Consider the following 15,476-nt stretch of genomic DNA (forward strand, 5'->3'; position numbering starts at 1 on the left):
AAAAATGTTTGGAGGCTATTAATCAGCAAATATTTAAGATACAAAAATCTAGATATTTAATGTTCAATATGAGGACCATAATTAACACACACACACACACACACACACACTCACAGGTGCATGCACACCCACACATACCCACATGCAATCACATATATACATGCATCCAGTAACATACAAGATCAATTATATAAGATTACTGATGTATTAATTTTGCTTTACTGTAGTAACCCTGTTATAATATACATTTATTCCACAATAGCATATATACCTTAAATATAAACATCCATTTTTTTAAAAGCTAGTGGTAACTCACAACAGGAGGCAGAGGCAAAAGAATGGTGGATTTGAGGCCAGCTGGACAGCATACTACAGTCTGTCTTCTACCATGCAGTTTTCTGGGATCAAACTTTGATAGTCAGGTGTAGCAGGAGAGCTTCTCTCCAGGTCCCACCAAGCCCCCAAAGTCCCACAACCCATGTAAAAAATAATCACTCAGATGCTTATATTACTTATAAATTGTATGGCTATGGCAGGTTTCTTGTTATCTACTTTCTTCTATCTTAAATTAGCCCATTTCTATTAATCTATAAGTTGCCATGTGGCTTGTGGCTTACCGGTATCTTACATCTCAATTGTCATGACTACAGCTGTCAGGTCTCTCCCTCTTCAGCCTTCCACTTCCCACAATTCTCCTCCTCCTTGTCCCCCCTACCCTATCCTCCTGCCTGGCTACTGGCCAATCAGCACTTTATTTATTAACCAATCAGAACAATACATTCACAGCACAGAGAACATCCCACAGCAGTCAGGTTTGGTAACCAATATCTTTACCTACTCAGCAATCTCACTGCCCTGTAATCTACTTGTCTTTGGCGTAAAGGAATATGTTTCTTTATATTATGCCTAAGCTACTTCTGAAGAATATTTTTGAGTGTGCTATGCACATTTAAATTCTAGTGTGCCAATTCTTATATGTGCTTTTATAGTGCCCTCTACCTTTGCTTTACTAAGTCTATACATCTTAACTTTAAAACTCCTGGTGACGGATAAGATTTAGGATGTATTAAATGATAAGTGTGTCTTTATCTCCAAATCTGCTACAGTTTGGGTCTTGAATGTCCCCAAAGGCACCTCTGTCACAAGCTTGATCCCCTATGGGGATCAGTAGCCTGTGGAACTGGTGGGAGGTGAACATGGCTGAGATGAGGCATAGTGTAAGGAACTGAGGTCATTGTGTTGTGCCCTTGAGGGAGATACCCAGACCCCATCTTCCTGTCTCTTTTTGCTTTCTGCTTTGCGCGAGTTGAATCACTTCACTTGTGATTTGTCCCACTGTGTTGAGAGGCTGAAGGCCCCAAAGCATTGAGCCAGCCAAATGTAATTTGAAATCTTGCTATGAGTTCCCTATTTCAGACATTTTAAGAGATAAAAGGGAGCTAACAACACAGTTTCCAAATCAGTATTTTTCTTTTGACTGTATCTTAATGCATACTATTACTTTTGAGTTTTCACTTTTATAATTTTTGGGTTTTGCTTACTGTAACATGAATTTTAAAATGGTCTTTTAATAAAAAACCTGGAGCCTGATATTGGGGTAAATGCTGAAATATCCTAGAGACAAAAGAACAAGCCACTGCCACTTCTTACCTCTAGGAGTATTCAACCTGAAAAGACTTCTAGTTCCTGTCTCCTTACAACTTATATACCTTTCTCCACCCAGCCATATCACTTCCTACCTCAATCTCTCTAGCTGAGATTAAAGGCATGATACTCCCAAGTGCTGGGATTAAAGGTGTGTGCCACCACTGCCTGGCTCTGTTTCTCTCCTAGATTGACTAATCTCATGTAGTCCTGGGTGGCTTTGAATTTATGGAGAACCAGACAGATCTCTGTCTCCCAAGTGTTAGAATTAAAGGTGTTTGCCACCATTGCCTGGCATCTATGTTTAATCTATTGGCTTGTTCTGTCCTCTAATCTTCAGGCAAATTTTATCAGGGTACACAATATATCACCACAGCTTCACTATTGTCTTTCTGAATTAAAATGCATTTGTTTGTTAACTAGGATGTTGTGATCCTTTGATTATTTTAGTTTCTGCAAAACTGTAATGATGTTTACTGAACATTTTAAAGGTTTAAATCTTCTTACTGAATTAACCTGATTATTAAAAGTCACTTGCAAGAAATTACTTCTCTATATTAAACTTGTTTGCAAGATTAATATAGTTTCTTGATTCTGTACTAGGGACATATTCTCTCTCTCTCTCTCTCTCTCTCTCTCTCTCTCTCTCTGTCACAGGGCAGGTATGCCTCTTTGACTTTTATGCAAATAAGCTGGCTAGCTGGTTTATTAGAAATATGTACTGCAAGCAATTTTAAGTGATGTATTTATTTTCATATTAAATATGGCTGGATAGAGAGTTTGCTTTTTTTTCAGTTCAGTTGACTTTCAAGACCTCTTTCAGAAGGGCAATATTGAAGTCCCTTCTTATCACCAGGACTCTATGATAGATTATATGCAAACTGTTGTGTTTTAGGCCATCTATAAAATGCAATAATGAAAACACAACTTGACACCTTCTGTGTCAAGATGTTCTGCCTTAATTAGTATGTTCAGGTCCAAAAACTCATTGCACACCAAGCCAACTCAATTTTTTTTGTCTAATTTATTTGGATTTAGGAACACAGTTTCTTGTTCTTTTTTGAAAAAAAATTTATTATATTTATTTTTGCTTCATTGGCATTCAGCAACCCTTCAAAGGGACAAGCAGAGCTTCCAGCTGGTGAAAATTGGAGGGTACCTTCACTTTCCAGTGAGGGTATTCAATCTGCACATTTTTATCAGAATCCTTTCCTCCATAAAGAAGACTGTCACCTTTTTCTTCTAATAGTCAGGGGTGAGTGTTGTCTTTTTCTTTTCTTTTTTCTCCATTTTTTTTTATTAAGAAATTTTCTACTCACCCTTCATACCACCCACAGATCCTCCCTCCTCCCACCCCTAGCCCTCCCTCCCAAGCCACCCTGCATTCCCACACCCTCCAAATCAAGGTATCCCATGGGGAGTCAGCAGAACCCAGCACACGCAGCTGAGGCAGGTCCAAGCCCCTCCCTGACACACCAAGGCTGAGAAAGGTGCCACAGCACAGGCACCAGGTTCCCAAAAGCCTGCCCATGCACAAGGGATGGATCCTGATCCCCCCACCTGGGTGTCCCCCAAACTATTCAAGCTAAACAACTGTCTTCCATATCCAGAGGGCCTAGTCCAATCCCATGGGGGCTCCACAGCCACTATGACCAGTCACACTGGTGGAGTGTAGTCTTATTTTGTATTCATTATGTTCAGATTTTAACTAAAACATTGTAACAGATACAGTGTCTCCTGTATACTCAGGATATACAGATTAGATTTACTAAGACATAATAGAAAGTAAGGGAATTTCACTTGATAAATTTAATAGGTATATGGAATCATTAATGCAAAAATATATATACATATATTTAGAACTGGATGCTGTCAAACTAGGTTGGATAATAATTTGTGAAAATGTTAAGAAAAAGTAGCTTGGCCTAGAGATGTTATTTGTGGAAATGTGATGAGAAAGGAAAAGTCAGTTGGCTGATATTTGTCTTCACACATTTCTGTTGACCTTGGCTCCTCTTTTTCTGGTACCAGGAATGTTTTTCCTCCTTTTGACACAGGGGCAGCACCTTGTATATAGGAGTCTCCTTTCTTCCATAAAATATAGGGAGGTCAGAGATTCCTTTTGCATTTGCTGCTTTTCAAGTGCCTTTGACTCAAAATAACCAACAAGCCAAAGTGACATATTTTTATCCCCTCAATAAGAAGAGAATTGAAATTTTGTCTGGTTATTTGAGATGTAGAACAATATTAACATTGGGAAGCATTGCTTCATGGTAAAGGAGACATTATCATGTGGTAGCCTAAACTGTTGAAATATAAGTAAGTGTACCACCATGTGGTTCTTCAACTAGTAATTACTGGTACTATAAAATTAAGCCAGCACAACTCAGCTTAGACATCTCATCGCTGACCAAAATCCAAATAGATAAACAACAATAAATACATTTTAACATTTCTTCTTATGTGAAGTATGCATATTGAGTTTGGGGCTTCACAGGAGAGCATTAACCCACATTAGACCCATAGTAATAGGTACATACAGTCAAGGATCTCCTTCTTAGCATGAAATGGTAGAGTAGTTTTCGTTACCCATGTTACCTTGTGCATTCTATGCCAGAAGCAGAGACTGACATATTTAGCTCTTTCAACAAGTCAGAATTTATTCTCGGTCAGCTACAGGATACAAGGGAATTGCTTGCTTAGGAAGAGTTCAAAAGTATATTTGAAGGATAAAGGGAAAAGCAGAGCAGAGTGAGTAAAACTGAAGATAAAAAGGGTAGGTGGGAAGAACAGCACAATAAGAGACAGGTATTTCTGATACAGAGTAGCGCATCTTTGACTCTGCCCATGGAAATCCTGGCCTGATGGTTGTTACATCAGTACATTATGCTAGCAACAGACAAACACATTTGTGTCTTCCTGCTGTGCCAGAATTTATTGACTACAATAGTGTCACAAGGTTTGGCTATTTCAATGACAGAAATTTGTCTTATAACTCACCTATCATGGTAGCCTGGTCTAAGTAAATGCAGGTTCTATTATTCCAATCTTAATTACTAATATTAACTCTTATCACACACCATACAGCAGACAATATACAGTAAATATAGATACTATCTATCTATCTATCTATCTATCTATCTATCTATCCATCCATCATCTATCTATCTATCTATCTATCTGTCTGTCTATCTATCTATCTATCTGTCTATCTTCTATCTATCTATCTATCTATCTATCTATCTATCTATCCATCTTCTATCCATCCATCCATCCATTCATCCATCCATCCATCCATCTATCCTACCTATCTCTCTACCATCTATCTCATTCATCATCATCATCATCTTCATATTCATCATCAGCAACAGCATCATCATCTATGTTTCTGCATGTGTATGGATTACGGAATTTATGCAAGTTAAAGAAGCTGCAGAAAAGTTCAGAACGTTTCAGAAGGGAGCTGGAAAGAGTTGGTGTTGCTAAGTTAACAAACCAGACAAGTTCCTGGAGGGAGCTGATTCTGGCATTGCTGAAGTTAGCTTTGAGAGCCAAGCTGAGAGTTCAGTTGCCAGGTGAAAGGTTGAACCATGTCCAGAGCAGAAAACACATCAGGAGCAGGAAAGAGCATGTTAGTTCCAGACCCAGATGGGCAAAGAAGTACATGGACAGGCAGTCAAGCCAATCAAGTCAGCAAGGCATTCGGTATAGCTGAAGCTACAGGGACAGTCTCTGAGAGTCCTTTGCTTATTAGTTCTTGATCATAGTATTTGTTGCCTATTAATTTATGAAGTGCAGGGGAGGATGTTCACACTTTTCTTTGTCTGGTATTTCCAATGAGTTTCTTCTTTCTCTGTTATGATTTTATATGCCCATGTGTCTCTACAGTCTCAATTTACCACTGCCAAATTATAGGGTAACTCAATTTATACTTCCAGAAATATAGGGTAACTCAATTTATACTCCCAGAAATAAGCCATTTATCAGTTCATGTTGCTGGATGTCTGATTCTTGATAGACGATCCTTAGTCTACTCAGTGACCATAGTCATCTTCCCTCAAAAAGGAGTCAAAAGATGCTTAAAATGGAATCTACAAGGACATTGCACAGTGTGAAAATATAATATGGAATAAGTTTGAGTAGGGCATAAACTGCTATCAACCTTTGGTACCATCTCAATATGTTTTAAGATAGTGCCCAGACATCTAAATATCAAGCAATAGAAGTATAAGCAGGACATCAGAGAAAGATATCATATGTAAGGTAGTCCGTACCTTTGAATTACTTTAATTAAGACCCTTTTCACTTTGAAAATCTTCACAATTATCCCAATATGTGTTTGAGCTAAATTCTCGGCCTTCCTGGTAATGAGGATGCTAAAACGTGACCTAATTTCTCCCAAGTGCTAAATAACATGAGACATAGATTCAGAGGAAAGAAATGTAGGGAATATTGCCTAGTGGCGGGCAATGGGGAGATCAGATAGATTAAAAGCATTAGATACAGATGCCTCATAGTCTGTTAGGAAGTGGTTAACCAACAACCAGGCTGCACAGCGTTTTGAGAATTGTTCCTATCTCCATCTCTCAGCTGATTCTCAGGCATGACTTTTGAAATGACGTTTGCACTACATTGAAATATTTTTTTAAGCACTTTCAACTTCTGATGAAAGCAAACTTATATTTTTTATTGTTCTATCTGTGAACTCTATGTGGTAGAGTAACAGACCTTGAAGAAACTGGGTCTCCTGTCTTGACGAACTTTTCACTGAATAAAACCTGGCAGCGTGTAAACAAAAGTGGCAAATTACAGTGATAGGAGTAACGGCCTCATATGAAGGGCGTAAGGGGCACAGGTGATGGGTTACTCTCTTAGAGATAAATAATCCAGGTTTAAACTTCAGATTCTTGAGACAAATGTATTATTTAAAATATAACGACAGGGAGTTTCTGTAACCATCCATAAGTGTCCTTTCTATTGCAGAGGAGGATGGGTATGTCAGCGGCTGATTACTGGCTGGAAGCAGAGTGCCCGTTTGATGGCCGCAGTGTGCACTGGGAGGGTACAAATGATAAAGAATAAGCAGACATCCTGAACTCAGCCAGACTTCCCCTGCAAGCTGAAGAAGGATCCTCTCCTACCCTGTCTGATGAAACTGTTCTCCACTTCACTGAGAATCCTGTGACAACCTGGCAGGAGAAAGCAACTTTGCAAGAAGAAGCAATTTCTCCTAATGTGCTATACAACCACACTTCATTGCTTCCAGATTCTAGCATGCCCCGAGGAATCAATTACAGAGTCTGGGAAATGGCTGATACGACAGCAGAAAGACAAGATTTTGCAAAGGTTTTTTAAAACCAGTCTGTATTATCAAATATCTGGAAAACATATGGAGAGATTTTTAAAAGGTGTTCTACCCTTCCTAGACCAAGGAAAAAGAAGCATCATTTTCAGTTGGGCTGAGCTTATCAGACCAAGTGCCATCACCAGGGATTCTACACTCACTCTACTTAGTTGTTCAGAGAGTTGAGAGTGGCTTTGTTTGCTCAGTTTGTGGCTGCCTCCAAGACCTAACTATTGGAGGTTTGTATCAAATGATGTTGGGATGCCATTTAGTCCTTTACTTATTACAAGGAAGAAATTTGACTGTGGAGAAACACAAAACGTTGTAGCCAACTAATGAAACATGATCTACTCACAAGTGTTTTTCTGTGTTCTTTGTTTCTAAGCAGCTCCCAGGTAGTGATCTTCTGCAGACACTCCTGAAGTTTCATAGGGGAGGAGGCCAAGGCTAGTCTCTTGAGAAAGGTTCTCAAATAGCGGGGAAACTGGCTCTTTGCAGCTCACCTTTACCATGGTTAAAAACTGGTTTGGAGAACACTCTGTGTATGGCACTCTGTTGATTAGGGAGAGGAGCCTCACCATCAAAGAGGATCTTTCCTCTGAACATTTTGAACTTAGCTTTTTCTCTGTTTTTGGATACAAGTGTCTATCTCAGCCTCTTTGTTGAGTTCTAGGCTATTTATGAAGGGATTGTTGCCTATGGACAGTTGCTAGTTAGATTTTAGTTTTCAAGAGTAAAACAATGTAACTGGCAGACTCAGTATATGCTGAGGTCACCTCCATGACTTCACTTTTTTAAAAAAAGTATTTTATTTTAAATTATGTATGTTTGGGGGCATGGACTCATATGTGCAGGAGCCTTTAGAGGCTGGAAGAGGGTGTTGGATTCCCTAGAGCTGGAGTTGCAAGTGGTTGTGAGAAGATGAACCTACATGCTGGGAACTGAACTCTGGTCCTCTGGAAGAGTCAGATTTATAAATTTTGAGGTTACTTTGCTTTAGCTTAGTTTGAGTTTACTGTTTACTCAGGGATAGTCATGAGTGCCTTAGTCTCTTCATTTATAAAGTGAAACAGTGACTAACACCTACCTTGTAAGTTTTTTGAGTTTTTAGGAGAAATTCCAATTAAAAGAGCCTCTAGCTTTAAATCTAAACTTTATTTTTATTATTTGAAAAATTTTGCTATTTTTATTTTATGTTTATGATCATGTTGCTTACATGTATATACATCTAACAAATGTGTGCTCAATGCCTACAGAGGCCAAAGGAGGGTAACAGATCCCATGGAACTGGAGTTACAGATGGTTGTGAGCTCCCAGGTTTGTGCTGGGAACTGACCTGGTCCTCTCAAAGATTAGCAAGTGTTCTTAACTCCTGAGCTATTTGTCGAATCTTCTATTTATAGTCTTAACAAAAAAATATTCAAGCATATATTAATAATGTAGTTTTATGGTAGAAAAAAGGTGTTTGCAGTATTCTTGATCTGTGAGTCCTGAGTTCCAGTATAGAAGTCAGCAGTATATATTCCCTACTCTCTCTTACCCTATAATACAAAGATAGAAGCAAACTTTTATTGATTTTAGGATGCTACTATAAAATAATAAGGCATGAAGATTATATATTTATTATTTGATTATAGAAATGAAACTGAATATTTAACAATTTTAATTGTTTTTCTCTTTCTACGTTTTAGCTGACCTTAACAATAATATAAAAAGACTGAACAGAATTGTGTTTCATTGAATACTGTGACATTGGTGTTACTCAAAGTAGAGGAATGACTATCTTGGAATTTCTTTAATAGCTTCAAACACAAAAAGGTCAGAATAATTAAATAAACAATACTTCTTTTTTTCATTGCTTTTTCTATGTGCATGTGTGTGTGAGTATGTGTGTGTGTGTGTGTGTGTGTGTGTGTGTGTGTGTGTGTGTGTATTATGTGAATGTATATGTGTATTCATGCTTGTAAATCTGTAGGGACATGCATGGGGGATGGGAGTATGGGTGCATATTCATGGGAAACATGATGATATTTGTTGTAGAATATTATTTTAAGGTGTGCTACTTTTTATGTTGCATTTGTTTAACTCTGTGAAGCCTGTTTACAGACATGCCACCAAGGCCACTAGCATTTTACCTGGGCTCTCAGAAAACAAATTTTGGTGTTCACATTTGTAGGTCAAGTGATCTAATCACTGAATCTCCTCAGCTTTCCTTTTGTCTTTTTCAAAATGCTGGGCATTTAATCCAGAGCCTCATACATGCTAGGCGAGCACTCTGCCACTGAGCCATAAGCCCAGCTCTATGAGATTTATTTATAAGTATATGAAGGCATGTAGCATAGTAATGGCTTTTCTGTAAAGGACTCAGATGTAAAAATAATTTTTATCTGGATGGGGGAGAGATGTCTTCCCTCCACCCTGCCCATCAATGCCTGAGGCAGATGGGGGAGCTGGCCCTGCCTGCCACCAGATGCAACATTTGGGACAGCAGGCCCTGTACCTCACCTGGGCAGCACAACAGAGCCAACCCTGTTGGCAGAGGTGTGGGTGAGCCAGCCCCTATGTTGTGAGCGTGGGAGAGCTGTCCCTATTACTCATTTGTTCTATGGTGGCATGGGTGAGGGATAGATACACCCCCTTGCTCAACAACACCTGTGAGAGGTGGGAGAGCTGACCTGAAACCATAAGAGGAAGAGAGAGCTGCCCCTGCCTGCTACTAGCTGCAACCTTTGGAAGAGCAGGCCCTGCACCTTGCTTGGACAGCACAATACAGATGACCCCATTGGCAGAGGTGTGGGCAAGTCAGCCCTGAAGTTGTTGTGAGCATGGGAGAGCTGTGTCTGTTACTCATCTGTCATGTGGTGGCATGGATGGGGGAGAGACGTGTCCCATCTCCCCCCCACCACCACCAATGCCTAAGGAAGGTGGGAAAGCTGGCCCTGAGGTCACAAGAGTGGGGGAGTTGTCCCTGCCCCTCATCTGCTATAGCACTCAGGAAAGTCACCCCTACACCACACCTGGGCAACACAGTAGAGCACGCCTTGAAGGTGTAGGTATGAGAGAACTGACCCCAAGGACATGAAAGCAGAAAAACTGGCCCAGCCCCTTGCTCATAGCTGCAAAGGATGAACTAGCCAGAGCAATGCAGGAGAAGTCACCCTGGTGGTGAGAGTTAGAGAGAGCTGGTGGGATGAACAATCCTCCACTGACCCAGGCCCAGAACCAGGGTTATGTGTTGGCTCACCCCAACATGCATCTGCTGGAGCACATGAAGGGACAAGTCCTGCAGACCTAAAGGTGCAGGATCTCCACAACACAGGGCAACAGCAAGATAACCAAGAGGAGTTCCAGTGAGGGCCCAGCATTGATAACCAGTAGAAACCAGAGGCCCTGAAACAGTCCAGTGACTCTTTGTAATGAACACTTGCAATAAAGATATATGGACCAAAGGGTTTACTGCATAACTCACTGTGTCACACTGCAGCTTTCGTGATGAGACTGATTTGCCATTCTCTCTCTATTTTTCTTTTTTTTTTCCCTCTTAAATTTTATTTTATTTTTGGGGGAAGTTTGTAAGGGCAAGAGGGTAGATACAAAGGGACAGGGAAGTGAATGGGATGGAGATGCATGATCTGAAACATACAAAAAACAAAAAGAAAGTTAGAAATATTTTTTCTCCTAAGCTTTTAAAGTTAATTTTTTTCTAACAAAACTTGTAATAGCATATGAATGGTGAAACATATCTATCTAAATATGATGTGAATCACTGTTTCTATAACCATAAATTTTTGAGGGAAATGTGACTTTTTTCTATTTTTAAATTAAAAAATTAAAATAGAAGTATTAAAATATCAGCCCTTCCTTTTTCCTTCCTCCAATTTCTTTTCAGTGCCCAGCATTCCTGATTCCTCTCAAAACCATGGTCTCTTTTTCTTTAATTTCTTTATATACAAAGACACATGGCTCAATATAGAAATACAACCAGTCCAGTCAGTTAAATGCTACTTATGTTATATGATTTCTGAACTGACCCCTTAGTATTAGATAACAAATCAGGGGTTCATTCCTGGGGAAGGCTATGTGATGCACATACATTGTGTGACTTTCTTTTATAGTGAGCCAAGTCGGTCAATAGCCTTGTATCTCTTTTCTGTTTTCTGCTTTTTCAGCTGTAAAATTGGAATGCTCACAGTGACAGGTCCTAGAAAACTGTGATAATGACTTACAAGCTACCCCACTAATATAAAACAATAAAACATTATAAAAACAAGACCATCGGCCTCTTTTATTTGAAAAAGCACAAGTTATCACACGCCCCTCCTTTGGAATTGAGAAAATAAATGCATTAGCAAGCAAATGCTGGCCTGATTGTGAGAGCAAGTCCCTTGGTGGAAGATTTCTCAGCTGTGTTTCAGCAAAAGGTGAGCTCCTATTGCATGTATTAGGGAACACATTCCTGTTACTATACCCAGTGATAACATGGAGATTTCATAAGAAATGCAGTTCTTCTATTTTCTCTTAAATGTGAGAGTGCCTATTTTCCACCAAGGAAATGTTCTTTTAATTTCATTCTTTGAATCCATGCGATGCATGATTGGGAAATACTTTAGTGTACTTGGTAGCATGCATAAAGTCAGAAACATTTTATTTTTCACCACTTACCCTAAATGTATGTGTGATGAGAGCCTTCTGTTTTCTATAAGCTGGGAAAGAGCATGACAGGGCCTGCTGTGAAATGATGACGAGTGACTTACCCTCAGCCTATTTGTGCAAAAGGATGGCTCTTTTCCTACAGAATTACTCAGAGTAGAAGATGAAAATAGGATCAGACAGGAAGCTGCTGGGTCCTGAAGGTCAAACTACAGCCTAATGAATAACTTGCATACCTATTTTAAGGCAGTTGATAATTTGCCTTTTTCTTCTGCATCTCAGGAATATTTGCATTGGGAATTCACAGGAGGGAATCTACCAAGAGCGTGGTCTCCGGTTTGTTTGTTTGTTTTGTGTGTGCTATATGTCTGATTATTGCAATAATTTACATTAACTTGATTAATTTCTACCTCCTAAGATACGTTGTCCACAACTGCTTTTCACAACCCAAGGTACTTTATAAATGAATAGTCTGGAATGGTGTGACTGTGTGGTGTAGGTTAAACAGATATAAAATTTAAAATAAAGCCCAAACACAATAGCTTTGTGCTTGTGATTAATGAACTCATTAAGCCCCTCCAGTATAGGCAGGCAGATTAACGCCACACAAGGTTGCAGCACAATTGCCTTCTGAGTTCATGTTTTTCTCCTGAATGATCAACAAGTGGAGAAATAGACAATTAAACTGTGTTGTTTTTCCCACCTTGCTGATGACTTTCCCTACCCTTGCCCACTTTAAAGAATCCTTCATAGGCTCTGGGTTTAGATTGTCATCTCCATGGATAAATTTGCAGCTAAAATGAAAAGGGATAAGAAAAATTTCTGTATATTAGACCCTGAAGGGAATCAAATTTAATCCCAGGTTCCTAACAAAACCTATAGCAGAAAAACTTAGCTGAATCATAAATTTCTTATAGAGGTCATCATCCAAATATGTTTTTTTCTTCTGGCTTTGCTTCATTCCATTGCAGAACATCTTGGTTCAGAGAGAAATTGTGCCTGCTGTAATAGATTTACAGCACAGTAAAATGAATAAATGTTCCAGTGATGTCCGTTATCTTTGATTTTAGATTTATGCATTAGTTCCAAAATTTTGGAAGTAATTTTGCCTCCCCCAGGAGAGTTATGATCATTGCTAAGCCGCTGTAGACATCTACAGACAACAATGACCTCCCATGATCCCAGATGAAATACTCCTTCTTCCTATACAGACAGTATACAGCTACAGCCTAGAGCCAAATCATTAGTTTTTCTAGCCTCCATCTCGCTACTGAAATTAAGTAGAAGGAAGGCAACAATGAGTTTGTTTCTAATAACCAAAAGGGTGCTGTGTCTGTTCTAATAGATGCAGTTTTAGAACAGAATAAGAGCCAAATTCAGTGCCAGCAGAAATTATAATTATGATGGAAACTCAGTTAAGGGGAGATGGACTGGATCATTTACAAGCTAGCTTTGGACACATTAAAGAGAAAAAAACTGTCCAAATTCTACCACAGGGACTTGAACTCTTCAAACACTCACCATTGATTTGCAATCTGGCAGCTTTGAACTCAAAGGCGTGCTACCTTTCAGGTGCAAGTTGCAAATGGAAATTTCAGTTTGAGAAATAAACAGAGTGTTTATAGTAAACAGGTGGCTTCTGTTCAAAAGAGAATTGCTAGGGACTCTTTTATGACCGTACTGATGCTATGACATATTAAGTGGGGCTTGTCACTTTTCCATCTGGTCTAGACAACTGCTGGAGGCGGAACCCATTTAGAAAGTGGCACACACCATGCAGCTGCTTCTCCATGTCTCATAAATAAAAGGGCAAATTATGGCTTCATTCCGCTTTATTAAATCCAATTTATGAGGATTGGGTCATTGTTCTATTATGCAGTTGTCCACAGAGTATGGCTTTGAAGGAACTTGTTACCAGATATGATCCCTTTAAAGACTTGAAGTGCTAATAGAAGAATTGTGAAGTGTCTATCTAGTTTATAATTGTTTGATTATACTTTAGCTGAAGGGCTGTGTGTGATAAAAAGCACTTCTTAGTGAATTGTAATGCCTATTTGTCTCAGAGGAAACTCTGCTGATTTGCTCTAATCTCCCCTTGGACTCACTAATCCCAGAGATTTTTATCTCTAAAAGATGCCTTGGTAGAATGCTCTGTTCTCTTCATCATTCAATTCATTTACTTATTAATGCATTTCTTTTGTGATTCACAGATGAAAGAAGACGTTAAAAGCAAGGTGTTGTTTGTTAGCTTCAATGTGTTTTTCTCAGTAGGCTATTTGATGCTTTATCAAATGAGATAGTGGTGAAAATAAAAACAACAAAGGAACATATCCCTTGCGATACATATCCAACTATTTAATTTAACTCACAAGAATTTGTGGATCCCGACAGTGTTTTGCACTGAATCAAATGTCTCATTCTAATAAGCTTGGCAGTAGTAAAGTTGCTTTCCCTGCTTTGAGTCTGGATTATGTTCACATCATTGTATAGGTTAAATGACATTTAGTACATGTGACTTGTCTGTGGACACGTTAATGTTGGGAAATTCTGACTTTCCTTGGCAGAACATTCTCATCTGTCATGATGTCACTGGCTGATAAAACACATAAGACCACCAAGTCTAATCACATCTGTGGGTTTCCAATGTGCTTGATAGCTAATGAATTCCTGTCCCTGTATGCTTTCAAGCTCACCAACCATACAATAGCAGGCAAAGAGAAACACATCTGTCGACAAAAGAGGGGCCCTCAGCACACACAGCTCTCTGACTTGCTATGAAATTAGTGTAGGCTATTTTTGAGTAGTCCTTCAAGGTCACCCAAGAGTCTTATGCCCGACATATGTAGCTGCCAAGATGTAACATGTTTTTAGGAAAGCATATTTTGGTAAGAGAAACATGTTTTCAATTCTTTGTAGAATTATGTATCTGTACAATTTGTTAGCGAACTAATTAAACTAGTCTGTTCAATTCAATGAAGCAGAACAAAATATTCTAATACAGTTATAACTTGCTGATTTTTTATAGTATTAAATAAGTAAAAAATAACAGATTTGAAAATTTGGTCATCATAGGACGTAAGATGAACATAGGCAAATAGAAATAAAAATATCTGGCATTTCATCATATAGTTTTAACAAGAAACTGAAGGATGGCTTCAATATATTTTTTTTTTTTTTGTGAGTGACAAATGTTTCTTCAAGGTCTCAGAGGTGAAACTTTAAATGCTGGGATTAAGCCACATATCCTAGAATTAGCTTTCCCTGTGTTTGATAGCATGCTGTTGGTTTAAGTAACACAGAGATCTCTAAAAGAGTCTTAAAAAGATAAATAATCCCATTAGCACAGAACTACATTTACGTTTCATAATAGTATAGCAATTTTTGCATAATTACTAAAAAGATTATATTTGCTTCTTTCACTTCTGAACATATTCATAGACTTCCTTTCGGTTTCAGACTGATACTTGTAATATGTTCAAGAAGAGGCCAGACTTAAACAACTGTCAACATACAAGACATGAATTTGGCCTCCTGGATATGATTTAACCTGTTAATAAAATTATAGGCTTGTGGTGAGAACAAAGAGATGCTTTCTCTTGCAAAATTCAGTTTGCAGGGATTTCTATCAGCCTTGTGGAAAGGAGAACAATTAGCATGGCAGTGACTTTTCAGGAAGACATAGAATGACTTTAGCCTAACAGTGTGCAGGGAAGTATTGCATGTTAGCATAAGGAAATGGATATTACATATTAGGTAAGACCAACATATCACCATAGTGATAATATGTCACAGCAGCAATCACTTTTTCAAAAGAATCACATCAAAGAAGTGACAAGAG

The sequence above is a fragment of the Onychomys torridus genome, chromosome 17 (assembly GCF_903995425.1).
Source record: "Onychomys torridus chromosome 17, mOncTor1.1, whole genome shotgun sequence".
NCBI lineage: Eukaryota > Metazoa > Chordata > Mammalia > Rodentia > Cricetidae > Onychomys > Onychomys torridus.